This window comes from Grammomys surdaster, unplaced genomic scaffold (genome assembly GCF_004785775.1).
Source record: "Grammomys surdaster isolate TR1022 unplaced genomic scaffold, NIH_TR_1.0 931, whole genome shotgun sequence".
NCBI classification, from domain to species: Eukaryota; Metazoa; Chordata; class Mammalia; order Rodentia; family Muridae; genus Grammomys; species Grammomys surdaster.
The window spans coordinates 405,398-420,875 of NW_021605350.1; the positions used below are offsets into that span (position 1 = coordinate 405,398).

General features: G+C 38.1%; 1 pseudogene; it reads right to left on the reverse strand.

Moving 5' to 3' along the window:
• On the reverse strand, nucleotides 1-10,733 carry LOC114634283 (annotated as a pseudogene).
• Nucleotides 10,734-15,478: the final 4,745 nt, after the last annotated feature.

Sequence of the window (15,478 nt, forward strand, 5' to 3'; positions counted from 1 at the left end):
ATGGCGGTGGGCGAAGAGGTGTAGCGATCTTGGCGGGCGGGCAGAGGCTGTGGCTGCTGCTGCTGCTGCTGCTGGGCGGCGGTGTGGCTGCTGGGTTGGTGGGAGTCAGTGGCAGGAATGGCAGACCACATGGGCCTCTGTCTCTGCAGCTGCAGTGCTGAGAGCCAGAGGGAGCAGGAGAGAGGAGCGGGAGAAGTGGCAGAGGAAGTGAAGAGAAGAGGAAGAGAGAGAGAGATTGGGGCGGTCCCAAATATTTAAGCAGGTGATGACATAACTTCTCAGGTACAGGTGAACGAGACAGGTGAATTCTGGGAGTGATTATCTTAGTTGCCTCAGTAACAATGCAGAAGTCGACTGGCGCCTGAATGTGACATCACTTTGAGTTCAGGCGTATACTAACAATCACCACCCAGATTTTCCTTGCAATCTATTCTGCTAAATATTTACTCTCTAGTCTTTTTGAGGTGTGAGGTAGGGGAGTACATTGTGGCTACACTATGTAAAGAATGTAACTTATTTTAAGAACAACTTGATCCCTCAAAATTGTACATACCCAATGAAAGCATTATCTAAGCGGAGATAGAAAAAAATGATTCAGTGACATACTACCTTATTATTTAGATCCATGTTTTAGATTTCTGTGTGTGGTGTGTCTTTGTATGTTTGTATATTTGTTCATGTTCATGTTTCAAGGTAATGTCTCTTGCTATGATATGTGAGTAGAGATTAGAAGACAAGTTTGGGTGTATATCTGAGACAAGGTCTGTTGTTCACCAATACTCATGAAATGCTTCCTAGGACAGGCTCTTGTGGGGATTGTGTTCTTTCCTTTTGTCTCTCATCTTGCCATAGCATTACTCCAAATACATGCTGATGTTGCATCTGAATTTTTGTGGGTACATGGGATGTGAGCCAGGTCCTCACACCTATGTGACAAGCACTTTGCTCACATAGCCACCCTGTAAGTCCATTGGCTTCAAGTAAAACCAGTGAGAGGAAGTTCTTTTCATTGAACAGAAGTAATACCACAGGATAAGCAGGAGCTCAAAAACAAAGAAAAGAAGCATGTTATGGAGATGTGCACAGATACATCTTTTGTGTAGTTCTTCAATACATCCAAGATTATTAAAAGACAGATATCTCGTATTTTGTCATGGTGATAAAAAGCTAATTGACAAAACTGTTGATTCTTTCTCAGAGAAATTGTAAGATAGACAGACAGATGGATAGTTAGACACTGAAATGAATATAGATAGAGAAGCTAGTATTTCTTTGTATTCTCATACTGCTGCTTACTTTCCAGGTTTAATTAGCCAGAAGTTTGGATTTCCTAGCAAGATGGTGGGAAGTTAATAGTAGTATTTTAATTATATAAGAAAATAAAAAAGTTATAAGAAGCCTTATAAGAAGAAGGAAAAATAAGAAGAGTTGAAATGGGAAAAGTAGGAAGAAAGGAGGGGTAGGGAGTCAGGAAGGAAGAAAAGAAAGAGAAGAACCAGAGAAGGGAGGAAGAGGGAAGAAGAAAGAATGAGAAAGAAGTGAGAAAAGAGTAAGAATAAAGGAAAGATGGACAGTTCCCTCCTCAGCTTATGTTCACAGTTTCTTTTTCCAGGTCTCTGACATGTAGAGATGAATCTTTTTGTTTTATTGTACACATTCACTGTACTGAACCCGCTATAGTTCCAAGATGAGATAAACAGGGCAAACCAAATATACATCGCCTGAAATTAGCAAGTTATCCTTCACATTTTACCTTTTTTTTTTTTTTGAGGTAGGCTCACTTTTAGTTGATTTTTGTAATCAAAATTAGAACGTTGACCTGTTATTATATGGAAAATTAGGTGATATTTCTTATTTTTACCAGAATAAAAATTATTTCTATATTATGCAATGTATACTATCCATTCCAGGGCCATACATTTTTAAATACCCCCAAATCTCGTAGTTATTACTTTAATGCTGGTTATTTTTGGTGGAAGACAATAATAAATGATCCTAATATTATTCTAATGTTTCCATGAGATTCTTCCTTTGCTCTTGCTGCTTTTGACTTGTCTTGTATATAGTATCAAGAACTATATGTATGATGGATTCTAGTAATCCAACCATGTAAGAAGCTGAGGCAGGAGGATCTTGAGATTTTAGCCCATTTAGGACACATAGCTTGGGTTACCCACATTACCAAGTCTTCTTCCCCTCTCCAAGCCCCATGTCTTCATCTATTTTTCCATATAGTCCTGTTAATATATATTTTTATTTATACCGAATTTGTTCTCTTTTTTATTGACTTATAACTTAAATTTCTATTCATGAACATTGGTCCTTTTGCTTCAGAGCAGCAGAATGCCCCTCTCATCATGAGTGGAAACTCAGTACCCTCCGACAGAAAGATGGATAATGGGATAGAATAGATGTATGGGACAAGGATGTTGCTGTGTGTAATGCAACACACATGTGCAAACAAGGATGACCATCGTGAAGTAGGGACCTGATTGATCCCAGCCCTGAGACAAGAAGTTTGACCATAAACAGCTCAGAATGGAGCTCTTTGAAGTGCACAGAAGTCCTGAAGTGCACTGAGAATGGGGAAAGGATGGGCTGCATTTTACAAAGGAAGACAAAGGAATTGAGTGTAGAAGCAGACATGGGCCTGAAGCTAACATGCTGAAAATTGGCTAAGAAGGATAAGTTTTATGCATAGTACAAAGAGAGCCCATGGGACAGAGGTCATAAAGAGTTCATGTTTTTCAGTGAATAATATTTAGTGAATGTTTTGCTTGACACACAGCAAAGAAAATCATGTGAAGGCTGTTGTCATTTCGGTCATTTCTAAACTGTTAGCTATTTCATCCTATCATTTTCTGAATTTACAAAATGATGTTAAGAATTGTGCCCTCTATGAATATGTAAAAGTGGAGGGCCCTGCTGGGCATAGGTGGAAGAAGAGAACCTTGACCTCATGAAGGCTGGATGCCCCAGGGGGTGGGAATTTTGAGGGTGGGGAGGTGGGAGTGGGGGGGGGGTAGATAGAGGTTACATCCACAGAGAAGAAGGAGGAGGGACGAGGGGATTGGGGGTTCCGAGGGGGTGGTGGGGGATGGGGTAAGGGGACAACATAGGAAATGTAAATAAATCATCCAATAAAAAAAAAAAAAGAATTGTGCCCTCCGAACAATACCCATTTCTGAGATGACAAAGCTTTTAAATTCAGAGTTCATTTTAGAGAACCGTACCTAAGTTTGAACCTAACAGTCTGGTATCTAGCATTAATGTCCAAGTTGCCTCCCAACAAAACCTGAGCCTAGCTCCAGTCTCTATGCTAATCCCCAAGACCAGAGTTTCCAGGTTACACCCTCAATAAGACCAGTGTCTCCTGGGTATTCCCCCAACAAACCTGCTCCCCAGGTTACTAGCCCACCCCTTGCCTATTGACCACCAATGCAGCGTGGAACAGAAACTAAGTTTATGATGACTCCCTGCCCCAGCTAATTATGTTAAAGACCAATTAGATTCTTACACACATATTCCCTGCTTGCTGCTTAGCCTTGCCTTGATAGACACTGGGGGCTTCCCCATCACCAAAATCATCCTGGATGACAGTGGTGCATTGGTGGGAGGACCCAAGCTAGCTTAAATAAAATAAAGACCCTCCTGTGAGTTGCATCAGATTGGCACATGTGATTGTTTTTAGGCGTTGCTAACATTTCCCTGGCACAATAGTTCCACATGCCTAACTTAGATTGAGTGAGCATATAGTAAATTATACTTTTTTTTTTACCAGTATTATCTTCCTTGTATTTATAATATTTCCACATGTTAATACTGTGACAGAAAAGGATTACTCCATATTTTGCAGGAGAAACAGGATTTGAGATGATCAGACTTTGAACAATAAAAACACAAGGACTTCCCATTCCACTAAAGCAATTGTCCAACATACCAACTGGGATTTTATTGCTTTAGATGGTTCTGTCCTGGCATGGAACAAGAGACATACCTAAGCAGCTAAAGGAGTCTCCTCTAAGAATGGTGGAGACACAAATCACTATGTCAAGGTGAGAGGGTAGAAGCTTTACCATTGCGAAAGTGTACTAATCAAGTGCTGCCCCAAAGATCATCAGGAAAGGCAACAAACCAATCGCAGATGTATCATACATGAAAAGTAATTGCAATATGTTCTTCAATGAGCAGACAAAACTATGAGGCAAATTTTACAGTCATTAGAACAAATAAACTAGATTTATTCACTAACGTCCTACTGTCAGTTGTTTCAGTATAAAATAATTAATGTCTAAAAAGTATATGCTTTGAGTATTTACTTTTAGAGCCCCCTTTGAGATAATAAAGACACTGTAACAAAATATCATTATCTTAATATACATTATCAACACCAATATGATACAGATATATAATTCTCCTTTTCTATATGTATGGTAGAAATACTGTAAAACATAGAAAAAAAGGATGAAAACAGACTGGCCAGAATTCAAATTATCAGACTAATCCATGATACAAACTTGTAAGAAAAACTTAAATAACCCATCCTTGCTACATTTACTGGCCTATGGAAAGTGCTGTCTGAAAAGAGAAAGAAAATGAAAAACTCATTTTTGCTTCAAGTATTCGGTTTGTGCTCTGAATTTTTATTTTATTTAATTTCACTGCTCCTTATTTTACTTTAATACAGGGTATCCTGTGACATTCACAAACTAGCAATACTCTGGCCTTAGTCTCCTGAGCAGCTGGGGTTATAAGCATGTTCCGCTGTACCTGAGTTCACTATTTTAGTCATTAGTCAGACACAAAAGAGAAAAATACTTTAAATGAATCATTTAGAGTAAGAATTCCAAACCAAGCCATTATGAATGATGTCTCAGAGCCAATCCTGGAACAGTGGCATGTAAGGTGTCTCTCACAGGTCAGATGTAGATGACAGCACATCTCATAGCATACTAACTTCTGTTCTCCCTTGCCACATATGTGCATTATATTTCACAGGATATTTTACTTTACAAATCCTTCTTCCAGTTACTGAAGAGGTGATTTTCAAACATAAAATGAATATACCTGCTAATCCTGAGATGGTGGTGGCAGTGGTAGCAGGAGTGATGGTGGTGGTAAACGAAAAGCCATGATTTTTCACTCAAACTTCTGCTTTAGTTTTTTTTTTTTTTTGAAGATGGCTGGCAGAATAGAAAGAAGAGCCAAAATCATCAGAATAAATACCAAATTCCAGGAAACAACTTCCCCTGCTGTTGTAAGCTGATACAAAGTTGTTCCTGCCTTGATTGCTACAAAAGAGGGAGGTGCAACACCTAGAAAAGTGCCAATAAAAAACACTTTCAATGGTATGCTTATCACAGGAGATGTAATATAAATAAACCAATTAGGCAGAAATGGTGTGATTCTCAAAAATATAATGTAGTTAATAAGATGTTCTCTATGATGCTCTACCTGCTGCAACCATTTCACTGCCTTGTCTGTTAGGTATTTGTATACAACGGGTCTTCCAACCAAGTAGGAGAGCATGTAGCAGAATGAGGCACTAAGTCCAGAGCACAAGCAAACAAGGAATAAGGCTAGTAGGAAGGGATAAAGAAACCTGGAGAGAATACTGAGGAATATGGAACCTGGGATAGCAAACGTTTGCAAAAAAATATAGGTAGCAAAATAAGCAACCAATACTTGTACATAAAAGGTGTCCTTATATTTGGAGAGAACTTTTCCTAGAGCCTTGGCATCATCCATATCTTTCGGAACCTTCATATTCACCCTCTCTTCCTCACTAAGCTGAGGAAAATTTTTATATACCAAAAACATAACAAAAGATGCACATGAAAAATGGACAGCAGTATGAGGAGTGATGTTCTTGCTGATCCAGTTTCTGCACAAGGCTTCTGTGCCTTGTCCTGAAACTATTTTGTAGACTGGGCTGACCTAGAACTCAATAGAAACCCCTGCCGCTGCTTCCAGAATTATGGGATTAAAGATATGTGCCACCATTTCATAGAAGCCAAGCCTAGCTGAACTGTCCTGTTTATACCATGCATTAGATAAGATGACAACTATTTTGGTTTTTAAATTCTGATAATTTTTCAAAGTTACAAATTCATCACTGTGGGTGGCCCACTCCTTGAATCTCAGTACTCAGAAAATTAAGGCCGGTGGATCTCTGAGTTCCAAATCGCCTTGGCCTATAGAACAGTCAGGAAGAAAGAGAGACAGAGACAGAGACAGAGACAGAGATACACACACACAGAGGGGGGGGGGAGGGAGGGAGGAAGAAGAGGAGGAGGAGCGTAAATTATACTTCTATGTAAAGCTACTACATAGAAGTGTTTGTTGACCCAATAATTGCTGACCCTGACATTAAACTTTCTCCCTGGTTTCAAAAGACAGTAGTTCAGTTCCCCTAGTCAAAAAATTTTGCAGCTATAGTGACAGAGATTTATCTGTTTCTCTGTCCCTAGTTCAGTACTCTTTACCCACCCTCTTTGTTTCTATGGATTGTGTTGAGGCCTGCTTCTTTTAACATAACTGTAGGCATTTTGTATTCAGTCTCCATTTTGCTCATAATGTGAAATAAAGTTCAGGTTCTCAGACTCTAATTCCCAGAAGTAAATCCACAGCTGCCAATGAAGAATGTTATTGATAAGCCAAAAAGTTATGGTTGAATCAATCATGCTGTGTTACTCAATGTTCTGAAATTCCCATGTTCACCACCTATCCACTAACCTCTTACCTTACTCAGGACTAATCAGCTTAATACTTTGTATAGTAAGACAAAATTTAATATCACTTCCTTTCTTGCATTTTAAATTTTTGAACCTTTTTTTCTATAAAAAGCCTGCCCTGAGAATTGTTTGATATTATAGTTTCAGACCCAGTTCTGAACTATGTCTGTGGTTTAACCACTATTAAAGTCATTAAATTCAATTAACTATTCTTGCTTAATTGAGATCAGTGTTTGTGTGGTCAATGTGGAGATTTCTCAACCCCAACAGATTGTAATTTGCTTATCATTGACTTCACAGCTAATATCCACAATAAAAGAATATATTCCATATTTATATTTTTACTCCAAAATTCCACATTCAGGAAGATTTTTCTACTGTTTGCTTGCAAATTTAATGGTGTGTGTGTGTGTGTGTGTGTGTGTGTGTGTGTGTGTGTGTCTGTGTCTGTGTCTGTGTTCTTTATCCATTCTTATGTTGAGGGATAGCTAGGCATTTCCGATTTCTGGCTTGTACAAACAGAGCAGCAGTGAACATGGCTGAACAAGTGTCTCTGTGGTAGATATGAAGTATCCTTTGAATATATGCCCAAGAGTGGTGTAGCTGGATATTGATGTAGATTTTTCTGAGGATCCACCACACTGTTTTACATAGTGCCTGGATGAATTTTCATTCCCACTAGGAATGTATGAGTGTTCCTTTTACTCCACATTCTTTCAAGATTGGGCTGTCACTTGTTTTATTGATCTTTGTCATCAGATCCTGTTAGAGGATATTTGAACCTGTTTCTAATTAATGTGTAGCTCAGACCTTAGTACATACCTTTACTCCCTCTGGCTGGAATACAGACACACTCTTAGTATGTACCTTTATTCCCAAACAAAGAAGGTAATGTTAGTTTGTAGAGGGAAACACTCATGTTTGAAAGTAATGTCTAATTGAGTGGCAGAAAAAGAGACAAATCAGAGAAAGATTTGACAAAAATAGCATATGCCCCACTCTCACGAGAAATTCAAGGAAAGGGAAGCTATTTAAGAGAGAGATGGTAAAGAAAGAAGAGTGTACAGTACAGAAATATAGTAGAGTACATGGAGAACAGTAATGTTCTAGCCTAAGATTTAGATTCCTTCCTGAAAGTACTTCATTGTACTAGCCTAAATCAGATTCCTGCCTGAAGACCATTTCCCTGTCCTTGGCCAATGTCAGATTCCTGCCAAGCAGCCCCAAAAGCTCTCCACATCTCCCCCCCCCCCTTTTTATTTCATTAACAAGTCTGAGACTGTCTTAGGTCATTCTGACAAGAATGCCGTAGTGGATTATTCATTATCCAAAGCAATGAACTTCTATCTTAGGTTAGTAAGGCTCTGTTCTGAATCTTACCCACCCTTGGCAACATAGCATTAAATACTGTAGATGAAACAAAAGTAATTTTTACATGACAATTAAAAGAGCCTTAACACATGTACTAACACTTGTTTGAAATCCAGATCCTGCCCAAACTTTATCTCTTTCTAACATAACATCATAGAGAACTGCAGCCAACTTCTAAATATGTTTCTGAAAATGCCCAGAACCAGCCTTCTAAATGAAGATTGTTATTTCCAATATTGGATTGATTTCTAGACCAGTCCATGATTGAGTCTGAATAACAAGTCACATTTAAGAAAAATACAGGAATCATTATAACTTCTCTTTTTGATTCTTTGTCCCACAAGGTCTAAAAACTTAAGGGAAGGCAGCTTGTCCCATCTCAGATGTAAGCAACCAATGGTGGGTCAGGAACATATTCCAATTCAGGTTCCCAGTCACCATTGTCAGGGCACTCAGCCAGCTCATAGTTCAACATAATTCTTTGTCCCAGAATCAGCATGTCTCCCCAATCACTTTGGAAACCACCATGTTCCTTCAGCATCCTGCAGAAAAAACACAAACATGCCTTCTTACCCATATTAGATACCTGGTCAGGATTATGTAATATGCCAGTAAGTGGATCCTTCCTTTTCACCTAGGCCTAAGTATACCTAGTTGTAGAGTGCCACAGACACTAATCAGAAAGTTCCTTGGAATCCAAATTTTTTAAAAATTTAAAATAAATAGAACATGATTTAAATAAATTTTTGGTGTATGGGGATATACCTCCCCCATTTTTATTTTATAAAGATATTGTTTTAAATTTCCATGCACCCTTTCTACAATACATTGTCCTTGAGGATTATAAGGAATCCCAGGAATAAAAGTAATATTAAATTGTTGAAAAAATGTCTCAAATGCTCCGCTGGAATAGCCAGTTTCATTATCTGCTTTTTTATTACTGGATATTTTATTTATTTACATTTCAGATGTTATCCTTTTTGCCCATTCAACACACACCCCAGAAATCTCTTATTCCATCCCCCCTCCTCCTACATCTATAGGGGTGTGCCCTTACCCATCCAGGCATTCTTGCCTCCCCACCCTCCAATTCCCTCACTTAGGGATATGCAGCCTTCAGGGGACCAAGACCCTCCTCTCCCGCTGATGCCCAAAAAGCCCATCCTCAACTATATATTTATAACGGGAGAGCATCTGGTTGGTTGGTATTGTCCCTCTCCCCATTAGGCCACAAGCTCCTTTAGCTCCTTCAGTCTTCTCTCTAACTCCTCCATTAAGGACCCCATGATAAGTTAACCAGTTAGCTGCGAGCATCTGCCTCTGTATACATTAGGCCAAGGCAGAGCCTCACAGGAGACAGCTATATCAGGCTCCTGTCAGCATATACTTCCTGGCAACCACAACAGTGTCTGCATTTGATGATTACACATGGATTGGAGCCTCATGTGGGGCTGTCTCTTGACAGTCCCTCCTGTGGTCTTTGCTCCATACTTTGTATCATCCATCTTTTCTCCCTTGAGTATTTTGATACTCCTTCTAAGAAGAACCAAAGCACAGACACTTCGGTCTTCCTTCTTCTTGACCTTCATGTGGTCTGTTACTTGTATCTTAGGTATTGTGAGTTTTGGGGCTTATATCCACTTATCAGTGAGAACATACAAAGTGTGTTCTTTTGTGATTAGGTTACCTCATTCAGGATGATATTTTCTAGCTCCATCCATTTGCCTAAGAATTTTGCGAATTTATTGTTTTTAATAGCTGAGTAGTACTCCACTGTATAAATGTACCACATTTTCTGTATCCATTCCTGTGTTGAAGGACATCTGGTTTCTTTCCAGCTTCTGGCTATTATAAATAAGGCTGCTAGTCGAACATGTGTCCTTGTTATATCTTGGAGCATCTTTTAGGTATATGCCCAGGAATGGTACAGCTGGGTCCTCAGGTAATGCTATGTCTAATTTTCTGAGAAACCACCAGAATGCTTTCCAAAGTGGTTATACAAGCTTACAATCCCACCAACAATGGAGGACTGTTCCTCTTTCTCCACATCCTCACCAGCTTCTGCTATCCCCTGAGTTTTTGATCTTAGCCATTCTGACTGGTGTGAAGTGAAATTTGACTGTTGTTTTGATTTGGATTTCCCTGATGTCTAAGGATGTTGAACATTTCCTTAGATACTTTTTGACCATTCAAGTTTCCTCAGTTGAAAAAATTCTTTGTCTTATAACTTGCCTTGTGGCAGAGGCACCAGATATTTACAGAAAAGCTCTCTTCTGTGCCAAGAATGGCAGAAAACAATGAAGGTTAGTATTGATACACTGGTAATTTCTTGATCTCTGTTACCTGGAAGGAAGCCAAGAGTGTGTTTATTTCCCTCCTGGAGATTAAACAACACATAAATTTCCATGTCTTTGGTTTCCAATGGTGTTAGGATTTCAGCATCATGGTATTATGTATTTCCATCAGAATCTGACTTTCATGGTGAACTCCTGTCCACTGCTGCAGGCAGCAATGAACTTTATTTGCATTTTTAAAAAGATAGTATTTTATTTCAGTTGCTCACTTAGCAGGCTGCTCCCTCACCTTTGTAAGGAATAAGACAAAATTCAGCTCTGATCTCACCTCCATTGTTTGGCAGTTTAGCTCAAAATGAGTTAGTCCCCTCTTAATATCTTAGCACTGTTAATTCTCTAGATCTCTGGTAAGGACAAAGAAAGATGAGGAAGGAAAACAGGTGAGTGGGTTACCCCTGAGATCATGCGATTTCCCATGTATTTCAGTCCATACATGGTATGGCCAGGATTTCTCCTATTGATGTTTCCATCAATATACAGGAGGTTGTGACTTGACTTGCGGAAGATGGATGGATCATGGAAACAATTATCTCAATTTAATGTTCTATGTGAGAGATGATGAGGCCTTAATGTGGGGCAAGGATGAAGAGAATGAAGAGACTATTGACTTATACAATTCAGATGACCCAGTAAAAAGTAAATTTATCCATGAGACAACAAGCAGTAAGACAGACAAGAAGGGAATCCTCGAGTTTTCTAGCTTGGAAAGTGTCACAGTTTGCTTTCCATCACTGTGATAAATATCATGAACAAAGGCAACTTGGAGAAGAAAAGGTTTATTTGGCTTACAAATCCTGATCACAGTCGATTGTTGAGGAAAGTCAGGGCAGAAACTCCAGCAAGATCAGAGATAGGAGCTATGAAGAAAAGATACTGGCTTGTTCTCAATGGCTTGCTCAGCTTGCTTTCTTCTACCCCTCATGACTACCATGCAGTTCCATTACTATGACTCTACCCATGATGTCCTAGACCTTTCCACTATAACCATTAATTTAAAAAAGCAATCCACAGAGACCTACATACAATCTCATAGAAGCCATACCTCAATCAAAGTTCTCTCTCCCTAGCTATGTCAACTTGACAAAAAATACTAAAAAGTACAGAACACAGAGTAGCTGTGCTCCTAAATATAACGTACAAGTCCAGTGTAAAATCAACAGGTATGGTTCACACTCATGAAATTCATCCCCAATGTATACAATTCTGGTTGTTCCTAGCAATGAGAACATGGAGAATATTTGTTTTCTTGTGGTAAAGTATAATTTTTTCCTCCTATCTACATTAGAGTCCTTCCCTATATAGACAGACTGACATGAAAGGCAGTTTCTATAACTCTGGGAAGTGAAGTAGCTAGGCTATGGTTTTCCATTTCCTGAGTTATGTCTTTAAAGTGTCCAAATTAATAAATCAGAACTGAAAAGGGAGACAACAACAGAAACTGAGGAAATAAAAAAATAAAAATAAATAAATAAATAAATAAATATAAATATCAGGAGCTGGTTCTTTGAGAAAATCAACAAGATAGATAAATCCTTAGCCAGATTAATCAGAGGGCACAGAAGCAGTATCCAAATTAATAAAATCAGACCTGAAAAGGAAAATGTAACAACAGAAACTGAGGAAATTAAAAAAAAAAAACATCAGATCCTACTACAAAGGCCTATACTCAACAAAACTGCAAAATTAGAATGAAATAGACAATTTTCTAGACAGATACCAGATAGCAAACTCAAATCAGGAGCAAATAAACCATCTAAACAGTCCCATAACCCCTAAGGAAGTAGCAACAGTCGTTAAAAGTCTCCTCACCAAAAAAAGCACAGGGCCAGATGGTTTTAGTGCAGAATTCTACCAGACCTTCAAGTAAGACCTAATACCAATTCTCTTCAAAATATTCCACAAAATAGAAAAAGAAGGAACACTACCCAATTAATTCTATGAAGCTACAATCACACTCATACCCAAACCTAAAAAAGACCCAACAAAGAAAGAAAACTTCAGATCAATCTCCCTTGTGAATATGGATGCAAAAATATTCAATGAAATTTTAGCAAATCAAATACAAGAACACATCAAAACAATTATCCATCATGGACAAGTCGGCTTTGTCCCAGGAATGTAGGGTTGGTTCAATATATGGATATGTTGATATTTTGTATAGTTCTTTGTGTTTCTACTTGGTTGATTTCAGCCCTGAGTTTGATTATTTCCTCCAGTCTACTTCTCTGGGAGTACAGTTTTTGATCTAGAGCTTTCAAGTTGTTAATGTATGCTCTCTCCAGTTTCTTTTTGTAGGCACTTAGAGCTATGAGTTTTCCTCTTAGCACTGATTTCATGGAGTTCCAAAAGTTTTGGTATGATGAGTCCTCACTTTCACTAAATTTTAAAAAATCTTTAATTTATTTCTCTATTTCTTCCTTGAACAAATCGTCATTAAGTAGAGTGTTGTTCAGTATCCAAGTGCATGTGGGTTTTCTATTGGTTTTGTCATTATTAAAGACCACCCTTGGTCTGTGGTGATCTGATAGGATGCAAGAGATTATTTCAATCTTTTCTTATCTGTAGAGGCCTATTTTGAAACCCATTATGTGGTTTATTTTGGAGAAGTTATCATAAGGTGCTGAGAAAAATGTATATTCTTTTGTCTTATGATGAAATGTTCTATAGATATCTGTTAAGTCCATTTGGTTCATAACTTCTATAATTTCACTGTGTTTCTGTTTAGTTTCTGTATCCATGATCTGTTCATTGCTGAGAGTGTGGCATTGAAATTCCCCACTATTATTGTGTGAGGTACAATGTGTGCTTTAAGCTACAGTAAAGTTTCATTTATGAACCTAGGTTCCCTTGCATTTGGAGCATAGATGTTCAGAGTTGAGAGTTCATCTTGGTAGATTTTTTCCTTTGATGAATTTGAAGTGTCCTTCCTTATCTTTTTTGATTACTTTTGGTTGAAAGTCGATTTTATTTGATATAAGAATGGCCACTCCTGCTTGTTTCTTGGCACCATTTGCTTGGAAAATTATTTTCCATCCTTTTACTCTGAGGTTTTGTCTGTCTTTTTCACTGAGGTGCATTTCCTGTATGCAGCAAAACTCTGGATTCTGTTTGTGTATCCAGTCTGATAGTCTACATCTTTTTATTGGAAAATTGAGTCCATCGATGTTCAGAGATATTAAGGAATAATGATTGCAGCTTCCTGTTATTTTTGTTCTTAGAGGTGGAATTATGTTTGTGTAGTTATTTCCTTTTGGGGTTGTTGGAAGATTAATTCCTTGATTTTTCTAGGATGTAGTTTCCCTCCTTGGGTTGGTGCTTTCCATCAGTTATCGTTTGAAGTGCTGAAGGAACACCTAATATCAATTCTATTCAAACTTTTCCACAAAATAGAAACAAAAGGAACACTACCCAGTTCACTCTATGAAACTATAATCACACTCATACCCAAACCTCATAAAAATCCAACAAAGAAAGAGAACTTCAGACTAATTTCCTTTATGAATATCGATGCAAAAATACTCAATAAAATTTTAGCAAATCAAATGCAAGAACACATCAAAAGAATTATCTATTATGGTCAAGTAGGCTTTATCCAAGGAATGTACGGTTGGTTCAATATATGGAAATCCATCAGTGATAAACAACTTCAAAGAAAAAAAAAACACATGATCATCTCCCTAGATGCTGAGAAAGCATTTGACAAAATTCAACATCCCTTCATGGTAAAAGTCTTGGAAAGATCAGGAATTCAAGGCCCATACATAAACATGGTAAAAGCAATATACAGCAAACCAGAAGGCAACATCAAACTGAATGGAGAGAAACTTGAAGCAATCCCACTAAGATCAAAAGACTACAAAAGGCTGCCTACTTTCTCCCTATCTATTCAATATACTACTGGAAATCCTAGCCGGAGCAATTAGAAAACAAAAAAGAAGTCAAAGGGATAGTAATAGGAAAGGAAGAAGTCAAAATATCACTATTTGCAGATGATATGATAGTATACTTAAGTGACCCCAAAACTTCTACCAGAGAACTCCTAAACCAGATAAAAAACAATCTTCAGCAAAGTGGCTGGTTATAAAATCAACTCAAAGAAATCAGTAGCCTTCCTCTTCATGAAATATAAACAGACTGAAAAGGAAATTAGGGGAATGACACCCTTCACAATGTTCACAAAATTTTGGTGTGAATCTAACCAACCAATGAAAGATCTGTATGACAAGAACTTCAGTCTCTCAAGAAGGAAATCGAAGAAGATCTCAGAAGATGGAAAGATCTCCCATGCTCATGGATTGGCAGGATTTATATTGTAAAAATGGCCATCTTGCCAAAAGCAATCTACAGATTCAATGCAATCCCCATTAAATTCCCAACCTAATTCTTCACAGAGTTAGATAGAGAAATCCTCAAGTTCATTTCGAATAACAAAAAAAACTAGGATAGCGAAAACTATACTCAACAGTAAGAGAACTTCTGGAGGAATCACCATCCCTGACCTCAAGCAATAGTCATAAAAACTACATGGTATTGGTACAGAGACAGGCAGGAAGAACAATGGAGTAGAATTGAAGACCCAGAAATGAAGCTACACGTCTATGGTCACTTGATCTTTGACAAAGGAGCTAAAACTGTACAGTGGGAAAATGACAGCATTATCATCAAATGGTGCTGGTTCAACTGGTGGACAACATGTAGAAGAATGCAAATGGATCCATGCTTATCTCCTTGTACAAAGCTCAAGTACAAGTAGATAAAACTTCTCCACATAAAACTAGATACACTGAAAGTAATAGAAGAGAAGGTGGGGAAGAACCTTGAATGCTTGGGCACAGGGGAAAAGTTTCTGAACAGAACACCAATGGCTTACGCTCTAAGATCAAAAATTGACAAATGAGACTTCATAAAATTGCAAAGTTTCTGTAAGGCAAAGGACACTGTCAATAAGTCAAAATGGCAACCAACAGATTGGGAAAAGATCTTTACCAATCAAACATCCAATTGACAGCTAATATCCAA